Source organism: Pinus tabuliformis, chromosome 4_1, assembly GCF_031772625.1.
Source record: "Pinus tabuliformis cultivar Carrire ecotype Pingquan chromosome 4_1, CPIR1, whole genome shotgun sequence".
Lineage (NCBI taxonomy): Eukaryota > Viridiplantae > Streptophyta > Pinopsida > Pinales > Pinaceae > Pinus > Pinus tabuliformis.
Genome location: NC_142303.1, coordinates 505,200,795 through 505,224,706, shown reverse-complemented (window position 1 = coordinate 505,224,706; position 23,912 = coordinate 505,200,795). Strand labels below are relative to the sequence as shown.

General features: G+C 37.1%; 1 protein-coding gene across 3 annotated transcripts in view; it reads left to right on the top strand.

Annotated features, from left to right (window-relative positions):
• LOC149176757 (uncharacterized) overlaps nucleotides 1-23,912 on the top strand; it is a 130,569-nt gene that overhangs the window by 4,340 nt on the left and 102,317 nt on the right. The window lies entirely within an intron of this gene.

Here is a 23,912-nt window from a genome sequence, read left to right as displayed (position 1 = left end):
ATAAGACAATATATTTATTAAAGATTTAATATGTTTTTTTTTTATCTGAATTGATTTAGGTAGGGAAGATAATTTTTTTTAATATACTTATTAAAAATTCAACATATTGTTAGTGGTAACTGATTTAAATAGAAAAATAACAATACTCTTTTAATTTCAAATTAAAACCAATTAACATAAATTTCATTATTTTTTCATCCTATATTTTTAAATTTAAAATAAACTTTTGTTAATATTACGAAGCTCTAACATTCGTTCGTTTTGTGTAGTTTAAATTTAAAAATTTGAAATAAAAAAATAAACTTATATAAATATTATGAAGCTCTAGCATTTGTTTACTTGTAAAAATCCCTAGTTTTCTAACAACATCTTGGAGCCACAAACTTCTTGACCTTCATTTTTTTTTGGACTGCTGGTGGGTGATAAACATTATTCAAATGTAGACCTACCTCTTTTGTCTTTTCGAGGTTATCATCATTGTAATCATTCTCTTCTATGTTCGATTGAATGCTTGCCAACGTTTCTTGGCATAATGCTTGCCAACTTTTCTTGGCATAACAGTGTTTGGATTGAGGAACTTTTCCACCACCCATTTCTTTTAACTCTAATTTGTGTCATTTGATCTTTTTTTCCCTAATTCTAGAAATAAGAGCTATACTTTGCATTAGAGTATTTTTTGGAAAGAGGAGAGCAATTCCGTACCTTGGCTTTTAAGTTGAAGTGATTGAGGTACTTAGCTTTGAAGTGGGAGTGATTGAGGTAGAAGGGTGTTATGAATTAAATTGTTGTAGATTTTTTTTGTAAATTTGTAATAAGTATGTAATTTTTTTTTGTTGTTGTTGTTGGTAAAGTTGATAAAATGTCTAAATTTACTTGGAAGTGGAAATGAACCACTACGATGAATGACCTTTCAAAATAGCTTATTAAAAATGAACACTATAGCGAAGAAAGGCATCAATGGAAGAACTTGGGTAGATGAGAGCTCATAGTGCAACCTACTAGAAGATTGGAGGACAAAAGAGTCAAGAAGCTTGTTCACAATAAGCGAAGGTGTCTCTAAGCCATGGCCATTTGCAATTCCTTTTAGTGAGTAAGAATGATGAGATTTTTGAGCATGCGTAGCTAACCTTTGTAAGGAATTTCTAGAACAAAATAAGCCTCCTTTGTTTGTACTGTGTGGGTGTTTGATTGTTGTATTTTTGATGTTTGATTTAGATTTTTGGATATACTTGTGTATGTTTCACTTAATAAAGATGCACAGTGGTGTGGTATCCACCATTAAACATTGCTTGAATCACTAAATTAACAACTCCAATATTGTTGGCATTGTATGCTTTGCTTAAACACAGGGAGTTTCACCACAAAGCATTGCTTCATTTGTTAATATGTTGTATGGTTGGTGTCTTACACTGGGTGTTTTATTTCCCATTTTTTTTGTCCATTGTAGTCATTTGATGTGATAACAACACAAATGCCTTCCATTTGGTTGTTGGCATAGTGTCTCAAATTGGTACTGAACCTCTACATAGATTCGAAGGATTACCTTTGTTGAAGAATCTAGGGCATCTGGGTTATAGTGAGATTATTCTATCGATGATAACAATTTGTGAAGTACTTTTAATTTTCTTATAAGCACAATCTTCTCTTATTATTATTAGTGTGTGTTCTTCTTACTTCATCAAACAATTACCAAAACAAAAAGACAAGAACACAAGATGTTGGCTCTCTGCCAGGGCAAAACCTCTCTCTCCTAGAGAGGAAAACCCTTCTTGCAAAATTTCTCTTATTGAAGCTTCAATTGACAAATGCCAAACCCTAGACCCTTGACAAGTAGATCCTCCAAGCACAAGACATAGTCTTTCTTCTTCTGCTTTGCACCTTGATCTCTTCCTTCGCACTTCTTCCGACAGTTGGTAGCTCTTTTTCCGACAACTGCAGAAACCCTAGGTCTCCTTAGAGACCTCTTCTTTGGAGTCTCCCTTTCCTTCTCTACCTCGCTTAGCAATCTTCCCTTTCCTTGACACTTAGGCTAGAGAATGAGACCTTCCTTGAGAGATATTTCCAAGATGAGAGGTTGATCCTCTTACCCTACTGTAGATCTGAATTCTTCGCACGTGTGGCTGATCTAGGCTTGTAATTGACCTCCTTTTGCTTCTCCCTTCCTTCGCTTGAGATGGCACCTACTTCGCTGGAGATGGAGGCCTATTTGGAGCCTCTCTTTAGCCCAATCGAACCCCTTTAAGTTTTTGCACTTCTAGATCTGATATGACCGCAGAAATGTCCTTCCTTCTTTGCATGTGTGAGAGAAAAGAGCCCTAAAACAATTCTCCACAATTTGGATTTATTTCTTCTCTTCTTCGCTGTCCTAGAAGCACCCTTCTTGCCCTTTTTCGCACCTCTTTCTTGCCTCTTCTCTTTTCTGATTTCAGAGATCACTTGATGGTCTAATGGTGAGGTCGTATTGCTCTATATATAGGGTTTGTCCCTCTTTTTAGGCCGACTTGACATTTGTGCATAAAAATTCATTTCTTGAGCCGACTTGAAGAGGAGACTTGTCTTTGCTTTGGAGGATCATTCTAAACACATTTCTTTGACTCTAATACATATTTTTACATAGTGTAACATGCCCACATGGATCTTCAATAATTACATTGACTCTTTGGTTTTCCTAGAAGTCCTTAAACATGTGCTTCACCTATCGAATGGACAAGAAATCCATTCTTGATAATAACAAAAATAATAATTCTTTTCTTTTACAAGTACAAAGATCAAAATTACATTTATGAAGACCGAACCTAGTTACACTTTCTTCAACACTCCCTCTTAACTAGGGAGGTATTCATAAATCATTACAAGGTGTTTAGCCATTTTCAATCTGAAGAATTCACATAAGAGAAATCGGATTGACAATCCATCTGTTATAGCATCATAGTAACCAACATTGTTTCCATAGCAAGGCCTTGGCTGACAACTCTATCCCTTAATAGATCATAGCACAATGTTGGCGAGACCAATGACTATAGACACCTTCATCATTGTCTCTCAAGGTACATACCCACTCGGGTGTTCACTGAGTATGACCTTCTAGGACTATTCTTATCTTGGGTTCCCATCCCTCAAAGAATATTAGTCCTCTTGCCTACTCTTGTCTTGGATGCCCTACACATCCTCAAAGAGCATCGGATGCTAGATGATTACCCAATCTTTCCATTCTTTCTTCCCAAATGAAGACAAGAATGTTGTGTCTATCTCTCCCTCTTAACTAGGGAAGATATTCCCATTCTTGTGAAGGAATGTACCCAAGCTCCCTTTGACTAGGAACTTGCCCAAGCTCCCTCTTAATTAGGGAATTGTCAGAGCTCCCTCTCAATTAGGGCCTCTCCTTTTTCATCAGCAACTACTTCTTGTGGGTCCTTCAGCTACTTGATTAATTTCTTTCCTTGATGTCATGAAATTCAGTTGAGCTTCTTCCTTGTAGGGAATCAGGCATCGATCACTTTCCTTCTTGGTTTGTCATGTCATTCATTCTTCAGGGAAAGTGTCATTCTTGATACATATCTGGAACCTTCGTCGTATGGCTACTTCTTCTTCATCACGTTTCTTTTCGGAATTTCCATCCACCACATGAGTGCTAGTTGTACTTGTACTTACAACCCTTGTTCTAGTAGCCTTGCATGAACATATCCAAATATTATTCAAGAAATCAAAGCATAACATTAAATCAAATAGTACCTTTTGAGATGGCCCTCCATCATGACATCTTTTGTTGGCTTGAATTATCAGCATCCTGTATGTTTCACATCTCCAAGGCCTTTTCCAGGTGTCAAGGGTCCTTTGATCTTTTTCTTCCTTTGTCAGAATTCTTGTGCCTTCTTCCAGGAGATATCTTTAACAAATCTTTTGGATGTTGATTCCCACTGTCCATGGTGTCCTTTTTATTCTTGATCTTTTTTCTCATATGCTTCTTTATAGGTTCTCTTGTCAATCACCTCACACTTTCATATGAAGATATTTCTCGTGTTGACCTTTTTTAGTGTGTGAACCATGCCTTCATGCATATTCTCTATGAAAATAGTTCTACCTTATTCTAGACCATGCTTTCAAAGCAATTCCCCATGCTCATTGATACAAATGATGACAATGACTTTAAATGAAAACATAGATGCATACATACCTCATCTTAGTTCTTTCCTTGATCATCTCAGTTTTTTTTGATAGCTTCCTAGATTGTGATCACCTCAATCTCCTTTGCTTTGCTACATATTTCCTTGCCTACATATCATCCTTTCTTGAATCCTCATAAGTGGAGTTCTTATTGAGACATCTGCTTTTCCTTAAAGTCATGAACCTTCTATTGAAGATTTCACTGGAGGATCCTTGTAGTCCTCATCCTGCAGATGTTCCTCCTTATTGATGATCGTGGCATGGCCTTCTGAGATTATTCTTCTTGATCATGATCATTCATTTATGCATTGATGAGGTCATTCAATGGTTATATCTTTCCTACATGAATATCTTTATTTGAGCTATCTCTACATAATTCTCCTATATTCCTGAAGATGTCATTTTCATAAATCATGCATTCTATTCTACTACTACATGTTCCTATGATACCCAAAACTTTAAAGAAGACTTATGTGAAGAAGTTGATTTCAATCATAATAGAGATCCGGAGTTTCCTCCTCATTTTGCTTCTTATCTTCTTCTTTCACTTCTTGGGTAATGTGAGCTTCTTCTCGTTTCCTCTTATTGTTGTCTTTCTTAAACTTAGGTCAATCCCTCTTATAGTGTCCATACTCTTGGCAGCCAAAGCATTGGACTTTGGACATATCTCTTTTACCCTTTGTCTGCGGACCAAACTTGCCAAATTTCCCTTTTCTCTTGGCCATAGCAGCAAATGCCTACTCCTTCAATCCCACATCATCTTTGGCTTTGAGTCTAGTTGCCTCAATTTTGCATAGAGACCAAAGTTCATTCAACGGGGTAGCTCCTTCTTGGCATATATACTTGATGTGAAGTTGCCCCATTTCTGAGGTAATGCATTGGTCACCACAGTTGCCATTTATCTATCTGACATAACTTCTCCTAATTCTTGCAGTCGGTCTCTCATCTCAGAGACCTTGATGAAGTAGGGAGCTATACCTTCTTCCTTGGATATCTTCATTTTGTATAGTTCATTACGCAACAATATCACTTCTCTAGCTATACTAACTGAGAATAGCTCCACCAACTTATCATAGATTTCTTTAGATGTTTCAAATTTGGAAACATAAGGAATGAGAGGGTCCTTGATGGACTCTATCAGAATCCTTTGAGCCCTTTTTTCATCCTTATTATACTTTGCTAGAGCTTGAGTTTGTTCCTTAGCAGGAACAATGATACTCCCTTTGACGTAGTCCTGAATTTCATTTTCTTTGAGAAGTAGATCAATCCTCTTTTTACATGCAAGGAAATTAGCAGTCCCAACCAATTTGTTGCTTTCCTTGCAAAAAGACGTTTTGATATTTTTAGAAGAGGACATAAAAAATACTTACTTGAGAGTATTAGTGATGAGGAGATCTTGCTGCTTCCTTGATGAATGAACTCTCAACTTCTTGGATCTTGGAGTTCTTCAAGATGCTTCCTTCAAGGTGCCTTGTGATAGATTTGTTTGTTGATGAAACCTTCTCAATGTGTAGATTTGGAGATCTTCAATGATGGGCCTGGATATGAGTTCCTTCCTTTGAAGATGATGAGTTTTGATTTAAACCCTTCTTGTAGATCTTGATGCTTCAACCTTTGTGTGCCCTTGCTTCTTGATCCTAATGCTTCAATCTTCTATGTGCTCTTGAGATGCCCTTCCTTGATGTGTCACCTTAGCTCTGATACCATGTTGAAGAATCTAGGGCATCTGGGTTATAGTGAGATTCTTCTATCGATGATAACAATTTGTGAAGTACTTTTACTTTTCTTATTAGCACAATCTTCTCTTATTATTATTAGTGTGTGTTCTTCTTACTTCATCAAACAATTACCAAAAAAAAAAGACAAGAACACAAGATGTTGGCTCTCTACAAGGGCAAAATGTCTCTCTCTTAGAGAGGAAAACCCTTCTTGCAAAATTTCTCTTATTGAAGCTTCAATTAACAAATGCCAAACCCTAGACCCTTGACAAGTAGATCCTCTAAGCACAAGACACAGTGTTTCTTCTTCTGTTTTGCACCTTGATCTCTTCCTTCGCACTTATTCTAGTAGCTAGTAGCTCTTTTTCCGGCAACTGCAGAAACCCTAGGTCTCCTTAGAGATCTCTTCTTTGGAGTCTCCCTTTCCTTCTCTACCTCACTTAGCATTCTTCCCTTTTCTTGTCACTTAGGCTAGAGAATTAGACCTTCCTTGAGAGATATTTCCAAGATGAGAGGCTAATCCTCTTACCCTACTGTAGATATGAATTCTTTGCATGTGTGGCTAATCTAGGCTTGTAATTAACCTCCTTTTACTTCTCCCTTCCTTCGCTTGAGATGGCACCTACTTTGCTGGAGATGGAGGCCTATTTGGAGCCTCTCTTTAGCCCAATCGAACCCCTTTAAGTCGCTGCACTTCTAGATTTGATATGATCGCAAAAATGTCCTTCCTTCTTCATACGTGTGACAAAAAGAGCCCTAAAACAATCCTCCACAATTCGGATTTATTTTTTCTCTTCTTCGCTGCTCTAGAAGTACCCTGCTTGCCCCTTTTCTCACCTCTTTCTTGCCTCTTCTCTTCGCTGATTTCAGAGATCACTTGATGATCTAATGGCGAGGTCATACTGCTCTATATATAGGAGTTTGTCCCTCCTTTTAGGCCGATTTGATCACCTAGTGAGGCCGACTTGACATTTGTGCATAAAAATTCATTTCTTGAGCCGACTTGAAGAGGAGACTTGTCTTTGCTTTGGAGGATCATTCTAAACATATTTCTTTGACTCTAATACATATGTTTACATAGTGTAACATGCCCACATGGGTCTTCGATAATTACATTGACTCTTTGACTTTCCTAGAAGCACTTAAACATGCGCTTCACCTATCGAATGGACAATAAATCCATTCTTGATAATAACAAAAATAATAGTTCTTTTCTTTTACAAGTACAAAGATCAAAATTACATTTATGATGACCGAACCTAGTTACACTTTCTTCAACAACCTTTAGCCATTAATGTGCATGTTAACTATAGCGTAGATTGCTTACCTTTAAGCCTAATAGAATGGGCATTATTACCCTAGTGAGCTCAAGAAAATGTATTAATGTTTCACATTCTTTATTATTTTGGCATTGAGTTCTTTTGGCACCATTTACCAAGGCACCCTTCCATACCTAAGTGATTGGCTATGTACCTATAACAAGGCATCTTGTTATTATCTATTTGAATGAGTGTTGGAATGGGACTAAATACTAAATAGTGTTCATTAATTTGTTAGTACAACAGAACAATGAAGTTTTGAAGCCAAATTAAAGTACAATTCACTGGATTGATTAATGAGCATTAGCTTTGGAAACACAATCAATAGACCAAGTTTAAACATCCAAATTTGAAATAGAGTTCATTCTTGCTTATTGGTAAGTAGCTATAGAAAAACTGTGCTCATAATTGCACCAAAACAAAGATTGAATTCTATTTTTACAGAAGATTTGTGGTGACAAAATGGATAGGCCATATGCCTTCCATTACAGATCATATGGTATCAAAGTAGGTTTGTCAGGGACAATGAAGTAGGTGCCATGGGCAAAGCCTTGAAGGGGGAGAAGTTGGAAGAGTTTAGAGACTTTTACAAGATATGCAAGAGGAAAGTTAGTAGTGGAGGCAAAAAGCAGATGAGCTAGAAAACGAGCTTGCCAAATGCCAAGGCTCCTTCACTAACTTGAGTGTAGAATTAGACAAGAGTATATTGTAGCTCTTGCAATCGGGGTTGAAATTCACTCTACTAGATAATTGGCAAGAGAGGTTCATTGAAGTGATTGCTTAGCCATATTGTGATTTCATAGTGAAAGAAGAGGGCTTGAAGAACCTACAAGCAATCATATAAGAGACTTAGTAAGCCCGTTCTGTTGCCACCGTGGAAGCCAACACCATGTGTTTTCTTGAATTTTCACCTTGTTGGCAAAGAGTCCTTCCCACTAGTTTTATAAGAACCAGATTGAATTGGATTGAACTAGTCAGTTTGATCATTTTTGAGCAAAAAATCGGTCTGAACTAGTGCCACAGATTGAAAAAGGTTTCATGGAATTGAGCAGTTCCATATAGAATCGATCAATTTTGTACATTGTACCCTTGGAACATTATTTTTTTTAAAGTAATAATTTATAAGTGGGTTGACCTAATATTCAACCATAGGGTCTTACTAATGCTATGTAATTAATGGTAATGTTAAATTCATAAAGTAACAGAATGAAAATGAAAGATAAAGGAGACTTAAATTTTTAACATTACCATAATTGTTTCAGGATTTTTGAGTTTAGTTTCAACCTCATTGGATTTTATATGGACAAAGTATAATTTTAGATCCTAGTCAAAATATAGTAGGCTTAATAGTTTTCAGGATTTCAGGATTGGGGGTATTGCAATGTTTCCATTGGAGTTTGTCATGAATGAGGGTATGGAAGTAACAGTTAATGAAGAGCACCAAGCCCTCTATGTACCGCGACGTTGGTGGCATTGATTGTTGAACTGCTCTATCATGACCCTAATGAAAATGTACCCATCACTCAAATAAAATCTTGATTTGACATGTTAAGTTTTTTCTATATTATTTTAATGTTTAGAGGGTGATGACGAGAATCCCAATATAGTCAATGATTTTGATGATATGTAGGTATCTGTTGTTAGCATGATTTCTTCGGATTCTAGAGGCCATCGAGAGCCTCTTTGTTGATGTATTTTTGGTTTAGAGATTGATTGCACTTGGTATAATTTTGGTTATATGTCCCCTTGCTATATATATGAGAAACTTTGCATATATGTGTATAATTTTGGTGCCCTTGCTATATATATGAGAAACTTTGCATATACGTGCATAATGGTTTGGATTCATATATCTGTATGTGTGTGTTTTTTTCAAAAGTTATATGTTGTTTAATTATTTTTTTAACGATCAATTTTTTGGTCTGCTTTTTTTTTTCTTGGTTTTGGTCCCGTTCACATTTTTGGGCTCTATCAATTCAATGAACATTATAGTTTTGATAACATTTCTTCCCACAGATCTGCCCTTGCTTTTCAATACATATTAGTTATCCACTAATGACCTATGCGTGTGCATTTGCATATTAAAAGTAAGAAGTTTGAGAGCATACATTTTTCTAAAGGTTGACCATAGCTTGCTTTGCTTGATACTTTCTCCAAAAATCTATGTCCTAGTCTCCAACACTTGCCTCCTCCAAACAAAGATCAAAATACATAAGTCATGTCTTCCTATACAGATGTGAAACATTACTTATCTAAATCCACATAAATAGACATATATTCAACCATTCACATGCAAAGACACATAAGTAAATGGGGGGAAAGCATAACATTAAATTATAAAATGGAATTTACAACTGTTGCAAGTCCCTAGGGCTCCTTGATAAAATGTTCCTCCTTTAACCTACACTCATAACCAAGGTTCACTGTAGACATATGCTTATAACAAGGTAGGAGTATGTTGTCGTCACTCCAATAACATAACTTCACTTGTACTCTTTTATCTATCTTTTTCTACCATGGAGGATTCTTATTTATATTTGAGTTGAGAAAATAGAGGGGATGAACCTAGACACTTTGGACTTTGTTTAACATGGTCTTTTCATCCTTATCCCCTCTTTGATCACTATTTTGACCTTTTCAAACTCTATTTTTTCCTCAAAAAACCATAGCCACTTGATGCTCTTTGTTGGAAGAATGGGCGCATTCAACACCTTTTGCTAGTGCTTTGGAAATGTTGTAATGCTCCTTGTCAATGTATTGAGAGCGTTGAAGCACTGACTTTGGCCATTTTTAGGGTTTTTCCATGGGATGGATGCAACATCTCAACTTCATTTTGTCAAGGCTTCTCAAATGGTCTTAGGAGTGTAAAATTGAGCTATAAAAGATGGCTCCTAATGTGTGAGGCTAGAATAGAAACTGATGGTTGAAATACATTACATCAAAATAGTAAGTGTGGTGATCAGAAGGAGTCATGAATCTTGGAACTAGTTAGGACTCATAAAAGCTAGCAACCAGATACATATGATATACATGCTTGAGGTATGCATATCTATACTTGGTATAAAATGAACAAAGCATGGCCGTCAACATAAAACATTGCAGATCCATATAATGATATGCAAGATCATGGGTACGAAATAGAGTACACAATGGATCCTTGTCATCAAATTTTGATCATAGCCTTTGAGTAGTTACAATGTGGATTTATGTCACAGTATATATCATGATGACAACAAACACCAATGATAGTGCCTATGTGTGGTACATAATATACTAAATCTCCTTCGTAGCTTGGGCGAGGCAACATGCATGAGCGACAGAGCCTCAATACCCAAGGTTTTCATCTTGTCTTGATGGTATGTCCCTATATCGCTCGAATATATGAGCTGATGTTGAGCATTCAAGGGACCCTTTGTTTACCAACCGTTGATGAATATTGTTAACAAACATAAACCACCATTGATGAAAATGGTTCTCAAGGTACCTAATACATTCTATTTAGCGTGAATAGATGTGTTGATGTCGAACACCCATAGAATTGGTCAAGTAAGGGACAATGAGGTGAACCCACTGTCAACCACAAGAAAGCCTACCACTGGTGATTGCAACTTCAAGGTACTAGCTAGTTCCTAGATTCATTCCCCAAATTATGAGTTAGTGTTAATGGGAGAAGATCCATTAAAGGAGGGCCTTGATGTATCCCCCATCATTTGATACGAAATAAACATCGAGTTGCTGATGCTAGTCGATGAGTTTGTTGTGTATATCTTGACATAGGGGTGGTTGACACAAAAGGTTAATGAGATTACATATGGTTGAGACTTCCCTTGAACATATTTTGGCATGCCATATTGTGGACTTGATAGCTTGGACTAAAGTACACCATTGAAAACACAATGATGACACCTGAGGCATCATTACGACCCATAATGACTGGAAGGGCAACCAATTGGGTGAGATATTGACTTTTGGTAAGGAGTTACTTGACTCGTGTTGATGGTTTAGCTCCTAGGCCAAACTGACACTTAACTGCAAGTCAATGACACAAATAGGTGCCATGTTCAAGGCGATTGATGACTACCATAGTGTAGCATAGATGAACAATGTTCCCTTGCCCCGTTTTTGTATGTTTGATCTTCTTCATAGTTTTACGAGCGTGAAAGAGAAGACAAGCTTGTTTGGTAGTGTCTTTTTCATTTAGTTTTAGTGAGCCTATAAAAGATTCAAAAGTGTACTTGAAAGGGTCTCTTTTTTGTGAGGTTTTTGACAAATAGAAAAAGAGTTAAAAGTGTGCTTGATGTACTTGTCATAGTTTAGCGAGCATGAGAAAAGGAGAAAAGTCTACTCATCGTCTTTCACCTTGGATAATGAGGAAGAAAGATTGGAAATGTACTTGACATTTTCATTGGTTTAACGAGTATGAAAGGATCAACAAAAGTAAGCTCGAGATTTTCATTCTTTAATAAACATGAAAAGATCATCAAAAGAAAGCTCATGTTGGAGAGACAAGTGGCATAACGAGATGCATCTAGTTTCGAGGTTGATATAAATGACCTAACCAAAACAAAAGCAAAGGCAAGGTGGTTCGACAAGGTAGGTCTGCTCATTGCAGTGGTCCCTTCACTGGGTAATGATGGCTTGCAAGTTGCAAGTAATATTGATGCAGAGGTGAGGGGTCAAGCGTGGCTGTAATAGCAGTAAGCGAGATCAAGGCAACTAGTGGCTCAACAATATGCTATGACACATTAACGAAAATATGCATAGGCGACCATAAAGAAATATAAGAGTGAGTGGGAATCCCTCCCTTTTAGAATGTGGCCAGAAATACGATGAGTAGAGATGAATGCAATTCAACTTTGTGACTTGGCAGGTTATAAAAAGGGTTCTCATACCTATGAATAACACAACACGTGCACCAAAATGACAATCGAATGCTACTCCTAGGTGCCCATGCAAATTACGATGTGCAAAAGGAGCAGGTAAATGTTGCAACTTGACGGGTTCGGAGTTCAGACATAGAGAATGATATAGAGAAGGTCAATAATGCATCGAAAGGATTGGCATGAATTGTATCCTTATATGATGGTTTTAAAGCTTTACCTCAGATCTAGTGGATGTTGCACAAACCATTTCTTCTCTATTCAAGATTTATTAAAAGATCCTTTGCAAGAATGTTATGAGCTTGAAAAAAGGAAAAAAAATTAAAATACTCTTAAAAGTGAAATATCTAGCAAGAAATTAGATGGCCAGTGTGAAGCAAGACAAATTTAAATCATTTCCTTAGAGTGAAAATGGGAAAAGAATGATCAATGTGTGAAGAGTTTGACTAAAGGAGAAGAACCACTTGGAGAAAATTTCCTTCTTGCTAGATTTTGCAATTTAAATTTTGGGAGCGTCAAGCCACCAATTAATATTTTGCCACACCGTGTTATTGATTTGATCCTCTTTCTTTTGAGTATTTTCTTGACTATTTTCACTAAAAATCTAGTTGTTGGGAACCTCTTTACCCCACAAGTGTCCAAGTCGGCCCCTCCAAGATCAAGTCGGCCTACCCAAGAGACACATCTATTCGTGTGGAGGATCAATTATATATTGAGCCTATTCGCTCTCCTTCAAGGCAGATTCAAATCATCTTTCATATCTCTGTTTTGTGTGGATCTGAGGCTATATATCTTGCAGATCTAAGGCTCTATACCTTGCGAACCTGAGGCACTACATATCTGTGGAACAATTTGGATCTAAGGCTTATTAGCCTTGTGTGGAACCTTGCAGATCTGAGGCATGACATATTTGTGGAACCATGCAGACCAGTGGCTCATCATATTTCATCAACATATCTGAGTTTTGTGGCATCATATCTCTGTAACTTATGCGAGTTCTATAACATCATATCTCTGTGACATATGCGAGTTTTGTGGCATCATATCTCTTTGGCATATGTGAGTTCTGTGGTGTTGTTGTCGCCTTGCACACACACCTGAGTTTGTGAGAAAATCCCTTAACACCACAAGGTGTGACTTGGTGGAAAAACTAAGAGATGGGGCTGTCACCTATTCCCAACTCTCTCTGTTTAAGCTCTCTCCTAGTTAAAGCTAAGGGGGGTGGTCCCTAATGGAAAGTTAATAAAGGAAAAGTGAATTTCTAGGAGACTAAAGTTAGAGGGAGATGCTTATAAAAAAATAACTTGACTCCAAGATGTTAACAAGCATATAATATATGAGCATTATTCAATAATGTATTCAAAGTATAGACCAGTGCCTCAAAGAAAATGACAATTGCTTGCTCAAAATGAAAATCAAGATACAATGATAGACAATCTTGCAAAATCAAATGTTAGACCAAGATGAGCATATAAACATCAATTGCAACTATAAAGGAAATAGTACTTGAAAGTAAATGCTCAAATGACAAGATAATGACATCAATTACTCATGAGCTAAATAACCATCAAAGCAACAAGTATACAAAATAACCTGAAAATAGAGTTGCACCAACGAAGGGCGTTCCAAGTACAAGAAAACAAATAGTTGCAAAAGTAAAAGATCCAAATACTTGCAATATAAAGCAAATGCTTCTTGGGAAAAAGATAATAATTTGCAAATAAAACTCAAATAAATTCATGATAACATACATAGGAGAGTTGTATTGCAAGTAAAGTGAAAATGTGATCTAGAGATACTCTTGGTTTATTTTATTAGTTGTATTCTAAAGCAAAGTTTCAATTGAACTCCGGTCCCTAGGCCTCATCCTCGCCCGAAAATCCAGATATCACAATGACGAGTCAATAGGAGTGGAGGGTCCCTAAAGTCTATGCAACCAACTTAAGTTGGAAGTTAATTTTAGAAATGCCAATTAGCAATAAAATGTGCCTAAGTGAGATGCATGTAAGTTACTTGCTTTCCAAATTTGAAATCTTGATGGCAATGTTTCCATAATCGAAGAAATACCCAAAATAAAATTGCATCAATGACTTCAAAGTAAAAAAAATTGGTAGCTTAATGTGAGCAAGCGAATTAAAATGATGCATGTTACTTGAAAAATAAATTGTTTCAAGTAGACAATGACAATATAATGCTCCAAGGAAATATCAACAATACTTAAAGTAACAATGTAGAAAAAGTTGATAGAAATGAAGCATGTACTCAAGTAGACATGAAACAATTTACCAAGCTTAATGGAAATGAATTAATAAACTAAATCAAAGCTTGCCAATAATGTAAAGTGCTTGCATGTAAAGAAAGGTTTGCTCAAAGTAAAGTGTTAACTTGTAGCTCAAAGCAACAACGAAATGAAGGATGCAAAGCTCAAGTAAAAATGTAGCAAACTTAATTTAGTTAATGAAATGGAATTTTGAGGTTGTGTTAATTCCCAAAATCTATCATGTGTGAACGAGTATTAACAAATGGAAAGTGCATGCAAGAGAAACTAAATTGTGAAAGTTAAGAATGCAAATAAATCCACCCACAAGAGTCCTCCTTCTAAATGAGGAGGTGGGATACCTTGGGATGAATCCCAAGCTCCTTCAAGCCCAAGAAGATTATTTTATTAGAGGTATTACAATGAGGAGAAGGCCTTAAAAGGCTGCCCAAAAGATGAATGAGAAAATTTTACACAATCAAAACTATAGGAGCTAGATTCTCCTTTTTGTACAATGTGAAAATTTGGCAACCAAGGAGGAAAATTAGCCTTAAGAGGCCCACGACCTAGCTTTATGTGCAACTCTCAAATGAACTTGGCCTTGCAGAAAATGAGGGACTCCAAATGCTCATGGCCCCTTTAGGAAATGATCCAATCATGCGTCAATGGCTCTTGCAAACACTTGTTATGAGTTTTTGGAAAATGCCCCTCAAAAATCTACTTCAAATGAGTTATCAAATCCTCCAAATATGGGCTGCAAAACAAGAAAAATATTAGTGGACAAAAATCTGCTAGATGAAGTGTATATGTACAATTATAATTTACAAAGGACTAAGCTAAAGAGTGTGAATAAACTCTCCTCTTTGATTAACCATTTTAAGCTCTTATATAGCAAATGAAAGCAATTGGAGCACAACGTTTAATAAAAGTGATTTAAATTTAAAAGTACTTGACTTGTGTACAAGCTATGTCCCGAAACCCCTGCAAAACCACTTTGTAATATAAGACTATGAAGACTTAAAGAACAAATGAGAGCTCCTTTGAGAATGTATCAAGAGTGGCTTGGTCTCTCCAAAGACTTCCCCTCATGCTTGATTCTTTGATCCCAACAAGATGTTCCCTCTACAAAACTTCAATCAAGAATTAGTTCCATATAGATTTAGCAATAAACAATGATAAGAAACTCTAGAGATTTATTTGAAACCAACTAGAGTATTCTATACCTAGAGCATACTTCTAAATCAAATGTCAATGCAAGACAGCTCTACATTAACCAATTGACAAGAGCATATGGAAACAAATTAGATCAAAGCATTAGTAAGAGAAATTATACCAATGATCAACAGTTCATCACACTCCAAAAGGAGGAACACCACATGAATGAAACTCCAAAGTCTTTATTGATATTTCTGAAAGTGTACAAGAGAACAACGTTTCCGCCAGCACAATAGCTAGTAATATGTGTGAGAGCCCATAGCTCTATTATATAAAAGTTGGGAGCCAATCCCAAGGCAAATGGTGACAATCCCAAGACAAGTAGGTGACAATCCCAATGCTCCTTCATGCAAATTCAAATTTCCCAAGTGACAACTTGATTTCTTCCTTAGAGGCCAATCTAATCCTTGATGAGAGAGCTCGAATTAGATGAGAGGACATGTGGGAGAGTGAAGTGGAGTGGTAGGAGACCACTCTCCACTTCACTCAAGTAAACTCTAATCCAATCTCAAGTCAACTCATGATATCTCCTTGAAGCTCGAGTTAACTTCCTCAAATCGTGGATCTTCTCACTGGAACTCGTTGTCTTCTCCACAAAAAACCGATTTGCTTAATTTGTTGCTTATGTGGAGTCCACATCACTCGTTAACTCAACTTTGACCTTTAGATGAATTTCCATCTCATTTCCACATGATTTGAGCATGTGTGGATATTTATTTTTCTCCATTTATTTAATTGTTGGGCTAATTTATTGCCACATTTTCCACAAAAGTTAGGAAAAATAGGTGGAGCACACATACTCCATACAACTTTCTAGACATCACTCATTACATTTTAAATTCAGATTTTATTCAAATTTCTGCCTTGCAGGAAATTAAAAAAATTGACCCCTAAACCTAATCAAATTCCACAAAATTTTACGAGTGATCTAGTATGTTAATATACAATAACTCTAAAGACTGGGACTCACTCAAGGCCTCACCATCAAGCCACACTCTGACTTTGGGGTTATGCTTGGAGGAAAAAAACTCAATTAATTATTAAGTTCCAAACACCTAATAATTAACCAAGTAAAAAAACCTATCAGAGTAAACTCACTTGATGACAAGTTCCCAAGTTACTTAGGTTTGTTACATGACTCAACTCGTCATATTAGCATCACTTTACATCATCCTCGTAGGGCTTGTGGAATTTGAGTACAACATGAGAAGAATATGAGAAGAAGAAATAGAGTTAAAAAACCTTGATGATATAGTGAACTTTGATGGTACATGAAGCCCTTGATACATCCTGGGGCATGGAGTCTTCAAAAAATCTCCAGGTACACTTTAGTGGTCAACATGTGGCACCATCTTTCTATGGATTACGCGAGGTTTGTGACTATGGGCAAAGCAAATTTCAAACCTAATTGAAGGGATTTTTGTATTGACTTTGGAGGGCCAACTTGGCACTTGTGGGAGGTCGTCTTGTTGGTTAGTATTTGTCTATATAATATTGTCAAAGATATGCTATTTTGACTGATGTACAAATTGGATTAAATTGAACATTCTCTTATAAGGAAAGCTTGCTGATTTCCCCCCTAGTGGGGTTTTGCCTTAGTCATTTACCAAAACTTTGGTGTCTCTTGTCTTACTGTTTCACTGTGATCTCTATTGCTCTATTGAAGAAGTTAATGGTTGAAAATTTTCATGTATAATTGCTTAACAATTGGAATGCTCTAAAGAAGTCAAATTGTATCATTGGAAGTAGTTATTAGTTTGAAAAATTGTACTAGTCTTGATTGCACTAGAAAATCAACATGGTATCAGAGCTATGGTGAAGAAAGGAGCACTGAGATCACCTTTTTGAGGAAGCCCTAAGTAGGCCTAAGTCTGAAAAAGCCCTAGTTCAATTTGCAAAAGAACAAAAGGCTTGTTTGTGGAAGTCTGAAATCCTATACCACAATTTGCAAGAAGATTGAGGGCTAAGATCATATATTGCAATCATTACATCAAGAGTGTTGACCATGTTAAGATCAAGGTCAAATCTTGACTTCTATGCTAAAAATTCTTGTTTTTCAATTGCAAGCTCTCTATATCTGCGAAAGGTGACCAAGTTTAAAACAATATCTATGGAAGTTTGAACCTCTTTATCTTTGTGAGAAGGTGAGAAGTTCGAGATCCTTCTTCTTTGTGAAATGGACAAATCCGAGCCTTTTCTTCATGTGAAAGAAGGCGCAAAGGTAATCAAGTTTGAGCCTATAATTTATGTGGAGCAATAATCAAGTTAGAGCTTTATCCCGTGAATAGAAACTAAGTTCGAGTTTAATACCCGAAGTGATCAAAGTATCCAAAAATTCAGAAGTCTGTGTTGACATCACTGTGAAAAAGAACAAAAGGTTTGAACACTATTATCTTTATGGAAGAATTTGAACTCCGCTCTTGCGGTAGTAGTTTGAGTTATTGATGTTGAAAAATGTAACTAGGTTCGGTCTACATAAAATGTATTTGTCAAAAGAATTTTTATTATAGTTACAATGACTTATTAAAACACTGGTTTCATGCTTGGGTCATGATTTTATTAGTCAAAGTCCCCATTATGGACTCCTAGGATTAATAAAGAGTCATTGGAGTCATTGTATATTTTATGAGACCCTTCTTGGGCTTTCGAACGATGTAACAAGAATTAATTTTGAGTCAAAAATGAATTATGTAACCTCCACACCAAGTCGGCCTCAAGAAGATCAAGTCGGCCTCAAGGAAGTCAATTAGACCTCATTGGAAGGCTATATATACAAGGTAGTTTGACTTCATTTAAGTATCTCACTCTCTCAAGCATAGTTTGATATCTGAAGCTAAAAGCTGGGAAAAAGTGGGAAGTTGAAGGAAGGAGCTAAAAGGAGTGCGAGTTTGGTCAAGGAAGAAGGAAAGATGAAAATCAAAGTTTTGGTCTCTCTCTCCCTCTCTCTTGTGTGGGCTGGTTTAGGAGATTGAAGTCTCCTAGTCAAGGTCGAAGCTGTTATTGATGGTGGAAGCTGCCAAGTGGAAGTTGCTAGGGTCGAAGGTTGGATCGAAGGAGAGGCTAGCTTGGTGTGGAGGAGGTCTTTGTCTAGGTTGAAGAGTGTCAAGGAAAACTATTGAAGGAAGAGATTTTGACCGGGTTTTCCCCTAGATAGGGGTTTTGCCCTGGTAAAGTGCCTACATTTTGTGTCTTGTGTTTTTGTGATCTTCATGCACACATAATCTGGTAATTGCTTGATGAAAGATAATATAACAAATAAGTAAAAGAAGCCAACATAATTCACAAGTAATTATCAAGAAAGAGAAATCTAACCCTAATCCTACTAGCATTGATTTCTCAACATGGTTTCAGAGCTAAGGTAAAATAGGATTGAAGATCACTTTGTTGGCTTGGAAGAAATTATTACTCCCTCTATATGATAAGAATGGGATTCAATTCTACAGGAAGATGGATCAAGAAGATTGTCTACTACTTATTCAACAAGGTCAAAAGTCAAGGGTTTTGAGCCGCACTTACATGATCACGTAATGATAATAACGCTTGGATCATTGACAGTGGAGTATCAAGGCATATGATAGGGGAAAGTAAACAACTACAAACTCTATCAAAGGAACCATCTTCCCTTGCAGTGAAATTGGGAGACAACAAAAGCTGTGCTGTTAGAGGCTTGGGATCAACATCTTTGAAGTTGGAGAATGGAGCAAGACTACATCTCAACAACATACTATATGTTCTAGGTTTGAAAAAGAATTTGCTTTCAATTTCTTGCTTAGAAGATAAAGGGGATAGAGTTGCTTTTGTTGATGGAAAGGTTTTGGTTTGGGGAAAGATTCATGTATTGATACATCTAGGGTTATTGGAGTTCGTGAAAGAAGTTTATATAGATTCATTAAACCACCTCCTCAAGCCCTAGTTCATATGGAAATCTCTCCTATTGAGTTATGGCATAGAAGATATGGTCATCTTCACTAAAAGGTCATTCCCACTCTTAAACATCTAGTTCATGGCATCCCCGATATTAAAGAAGATCGTGAAAGAGTTTGCAAGGGATGCTCTTTGGGAAAACATAAAAGAAAATCGTTTTCAAATAGTGAAACAAGGTCTAAAGAAATATTAGACCTCATACATTCTAATCTGTGTGGGTCCATGTCTGACGAATCTCTTGGAGGTCATCTTTACTATGTAACATTTATTGATGATCACTCTAGAAAGACATGGCTCTACCTTCTCAAGAAAAAAGATGAAGTATCTGAGAAATTCAAGGAGTTTAGATGCGAAGTGGAAACCTTAACTGAAAGGAAGATAAAAACTTTGAGATCCGACAATGGTGGGGAATACACTTTTAAAGAATTGATTGGAGATTGTAAAGAAGCAAGAATTAAGAGGGAGCTTATTGTTCCCTACCATCCCGAACAAAATGGAATGCCTGAAAGAAAGAATAGGACAATTGAAGAAGGTGTATGAACAATGCCACTTGATCAAGGCTTGCCAAAGTTTTTATGGGGAGAAGCAACAATGACAGTCATATATATTAAAAATAGAAGTCCTAATAGAATTCTTGATAATATGACAACCGAGGAAGCATTTGCAAGAAAGAAGCCAAGTGTGGACCATCTCCAAATCATTGGGAGTCCTGCATATATCCATGTTCCAAAGGACAAAGAAGCTGGATTCTACAAACATCAATGAGATCGTCGTTGGCTATAGTCTCTCCTCAAAGGCATATAGAATCTACATCAAGGAAGGGAGACACATTAAAGTAAGCAGGGACATCATATTTGATGCGAATCAAGCCTACAAAAGATTGAAGGATATTCCTATTGATTCCGATGACGAAGATCTACCCATATTTGAAGAAGAAGAAGTACAACTTGATAACCCTTCTACAATTCAAGAGGAAGAAGAAGGACCAAGTGAGCCTATTCAAACTGTGGTCATACCAGGCACGAGGAAGAGGCCAAATTGGTTAAAAGCCACTCTTGAAGATGTTGAAGGGCATGGAGCTGTGAAAGGAACCTTTAGGGAAAGCAAAAGGCCAAAGAGATATTCTGGATATGCTGCATACATGATAAGACTAATTGAAGCATAACCATCTACATTTGAAGAAACCACTCATCAAGAAGTATGGAAGAAAGCTATGCATGAATAATATCAATCCATCATGAAGAATGGGGTTTGGGAAATCGTTCTTAGACCTAGTGGTAAATCGGTTGTCACATCAAAATGGATCTACAAGATCAAACACGCTGTTGATGGAAGCATAGATAATACAAGGCCAGATTTGTTGCAAGGGTTCCTCTCAAAAGGAAGGCATGGATTATGAAGAAACCTTTCCATCCATTGCAAGGTATACTACCATTAGATCTTTGGTTTCATTGCTGTTACAATGGGATGGAACATCCATCAAATGGATGTAAAGACAACATTTATGAATGGGACCATCGATGAGGAAATATACATTGAGCAACCTGAAGGCTTTGAGGTAAATGGCAGGGATACTCATGTATGTAGACTCAAGAAGGCCCTGTATGGTTTGAAGCAAGCTCCTAAGGCGTGGTATGCAAGAATGGATGCACACCTTCTAAGAATTGGGTTCATGAAAAGTTCCGCTAGTCCAAATCTCCACATCAAGGTTGTGAATAATGAGCCAATCATTATTCAATTGTATGTGGATGATCTATTCATCACAGGTGGGAGAGAAGGATACAAGAATGCAAGAATATGCTGACAACTGAATTTGAGATGAAGGATCTAGGACTGATGCATTATTACCTAGGTTTGGAAGTATGGCAAAACCTTGGGGAGATGTATTTGGGGCAAGGAAAGTACATCATCAAGTTGTTGCATAAATTTGGGATGATGGATTCCAAGCCCATGACTACTCCTATGATCACTAATCTCAAGAAGATGAGGAGTTTTGACTCAATTCTCGTGCATCCTACCTCCTATCGTCAGTTGGTAGGTTCTCTGATATATCTGGTAAATACTAGGCTATATATATGCTTTGCTGTGAACCTCCTCAGTCAATTTTAGTTGGAGCCTCGTCATGATCACTGGATAGCTGCCAAGCATATATTGAGATATTTTTGTGGTACGATACATCATTGCCTAAAGTACAATAGCAAGGAAGTCAAGTTGATTGACTTCACAGATTTTGATTGGGGTGGTAGTCAGACCGATGGAAAAAACACTATCGGAGGATGCTTTAGTTTGGGATTTGCCATGATCTAATGGATGAGTAAAAAGCAAGATCCTGTTGCTTTGAGTAGTGCTGAAGTAGAGTACGTGGCTGCATGCGAAGTAGGAAGGAGGTTGTATGGTTGAGAAAACTTCTAACAGATTTGTTCGAGAAGCCTCTGTATCCTACTGTGATTAATTGTGATAAACGAAGTTGTATCAAGATGTCTGGAGATCCGTGTTTCATGCTAGGGTGACGCTTATCAACAATAAGTTCCACTATATTAGGAACTTGGTGCAGGATGGGATTGGGAAGCTACAATATGTCTCGATAGACGATCAGGTAGCTAATATACTAACAAAGTCTCTTCCCAGTAAGAAGTTTGAATATCTTAGAAGCATGCTTGGTTTAGTTGATATTGTTGATTTTGTTGTTGATGATAAAAGTTTGGAAGAGATTTGTTGAGGCGTTGTGTGTGAGACACATTGCCTAGGACGACATCTGGCCGACACTATATGTTGATGTCTAGTTCGCGAAGTGGGGAGGGTGGCGTTGGTCATGGAGGTCTGACCTTGGATACACACCTAGATCTCTGGGTTGATGGTTAGCAAGTAAGCCTGATGATACCTAGAAAGGTTGAGAGCTTTAATCCATCTTAGTCCCACTTGGGTAGAATGCATTGGTCAGGAATCTAGTCCATGGCATTCCGGTGCCTACACTGTTGAGAGACCTTGGATAGATTGCCCTGGTCTGAAATCTAGTCCATGGCATTGCGGTGCCTAAACTCTTCATAGTTCATATAGTTTGGGATCTTCCATATGAATACCTCCCTAGTTAAGAGGGAGTGTTGAAAAATGTTACTAGGTTTGATCTTCATAAAATGTATTTGTCAAAAGAATTTTTATTATTGTCATAATGATTTATTAAAGCATGGGTTTCATGCTTGGGTCATCATTTTATTAGTCAAAGTCCCCGTTGTGGACTCCTAGGATTAATAAAGAGTCATTAGAGTCATTGTGTATTTTATGAGACCCTTCTTGGGCTTTTGAACGATGTAAAAATAATTATTTTTGAGTCAAAAATGAATTATGTAACCTCCACACCAAGTTGGCCTCAAGAAGATCAAGTTGGCCTCAAGGAAGACAATTCAACCTCTTTGGAAGGCTATATATACAAGGCAGTTCAACTTCATTTGAGCATCTCACTCTCTCAAGCATAGTTCGATATCTGAAGCTGAAAGCTGGGAAAAAGTGCGAAGTTGAAGGAAGGAGCTAAAAGGAGTGCGAGTTTGGTCAAGGAGGGGAAAAATAAAATCGAAGTTTTGGTCTCTCTCTCTCTCTCTCTCTCGTGTGGGCTGGTTTAGGAGATCGAAGTCTCCTAGTCAAGGTCGAAGTTGTTGTTGATGTTAGAAGCTGCCAAGTCGAAGTTGCTAGGGTCAAAGTGCTGCTGCTGCTAGGTCGAAGGTTGGATCGAAGGAGTGGCTGGCTTGGTGTGGAGGAGGTCTTTGTCTAGGTTGAAGAGTCTCAAGGAAAACTATTGAAGGAAGAGATTTTGACTGGGTTTTCCCCTAGATAGGGGTTTTGCCCTGGTAGAGTGCCTACATCTTGTGTCTTGTGTTTTTGTGATCTTCATGCACACATAATCTGGTAATTGCTCGATGAAAGATAATATAAAAAATAAGTAAAAGAAGTCAAGATAATTCACAAGTAATTATCAAGAAAGAGAAATATAACATTAATCCTACTAACATTGATTTCTCAACAATTGATTTCAGATCAAAGAAAATATAAATGCTAACCTAAGAAAATCAAAGCCCTAGTTGGAGATCTAATTCCTAAATCTCAAGAGGTCGAATGTGGTTGTTGAAGACCTCAGTTTTGTCTGAGAGCCTTAGAAATCTAAGCATGCATCATGGATCGAGAACACTTTTGTTCATCTTCAAATAGGCTTCATGACCGAGTCTAAATAGGTTTGTATGAAAGAAGCTTTTGTTTGCAAGAAGAATATCTTTTATCTCTGTCTTTGAAGTGAGGCTAAAGCCCTAAATCTTAAACCCTTTTCTCATGGAGATCGAAGATCTTTAAGGATTAGAAGGGATAGTCTCTGTCCCATCATTAAAAGACAAAAAGACCTTAGAAGATCCGAATCACCTAAGATAATGTAAGATTCTGACTACAATTT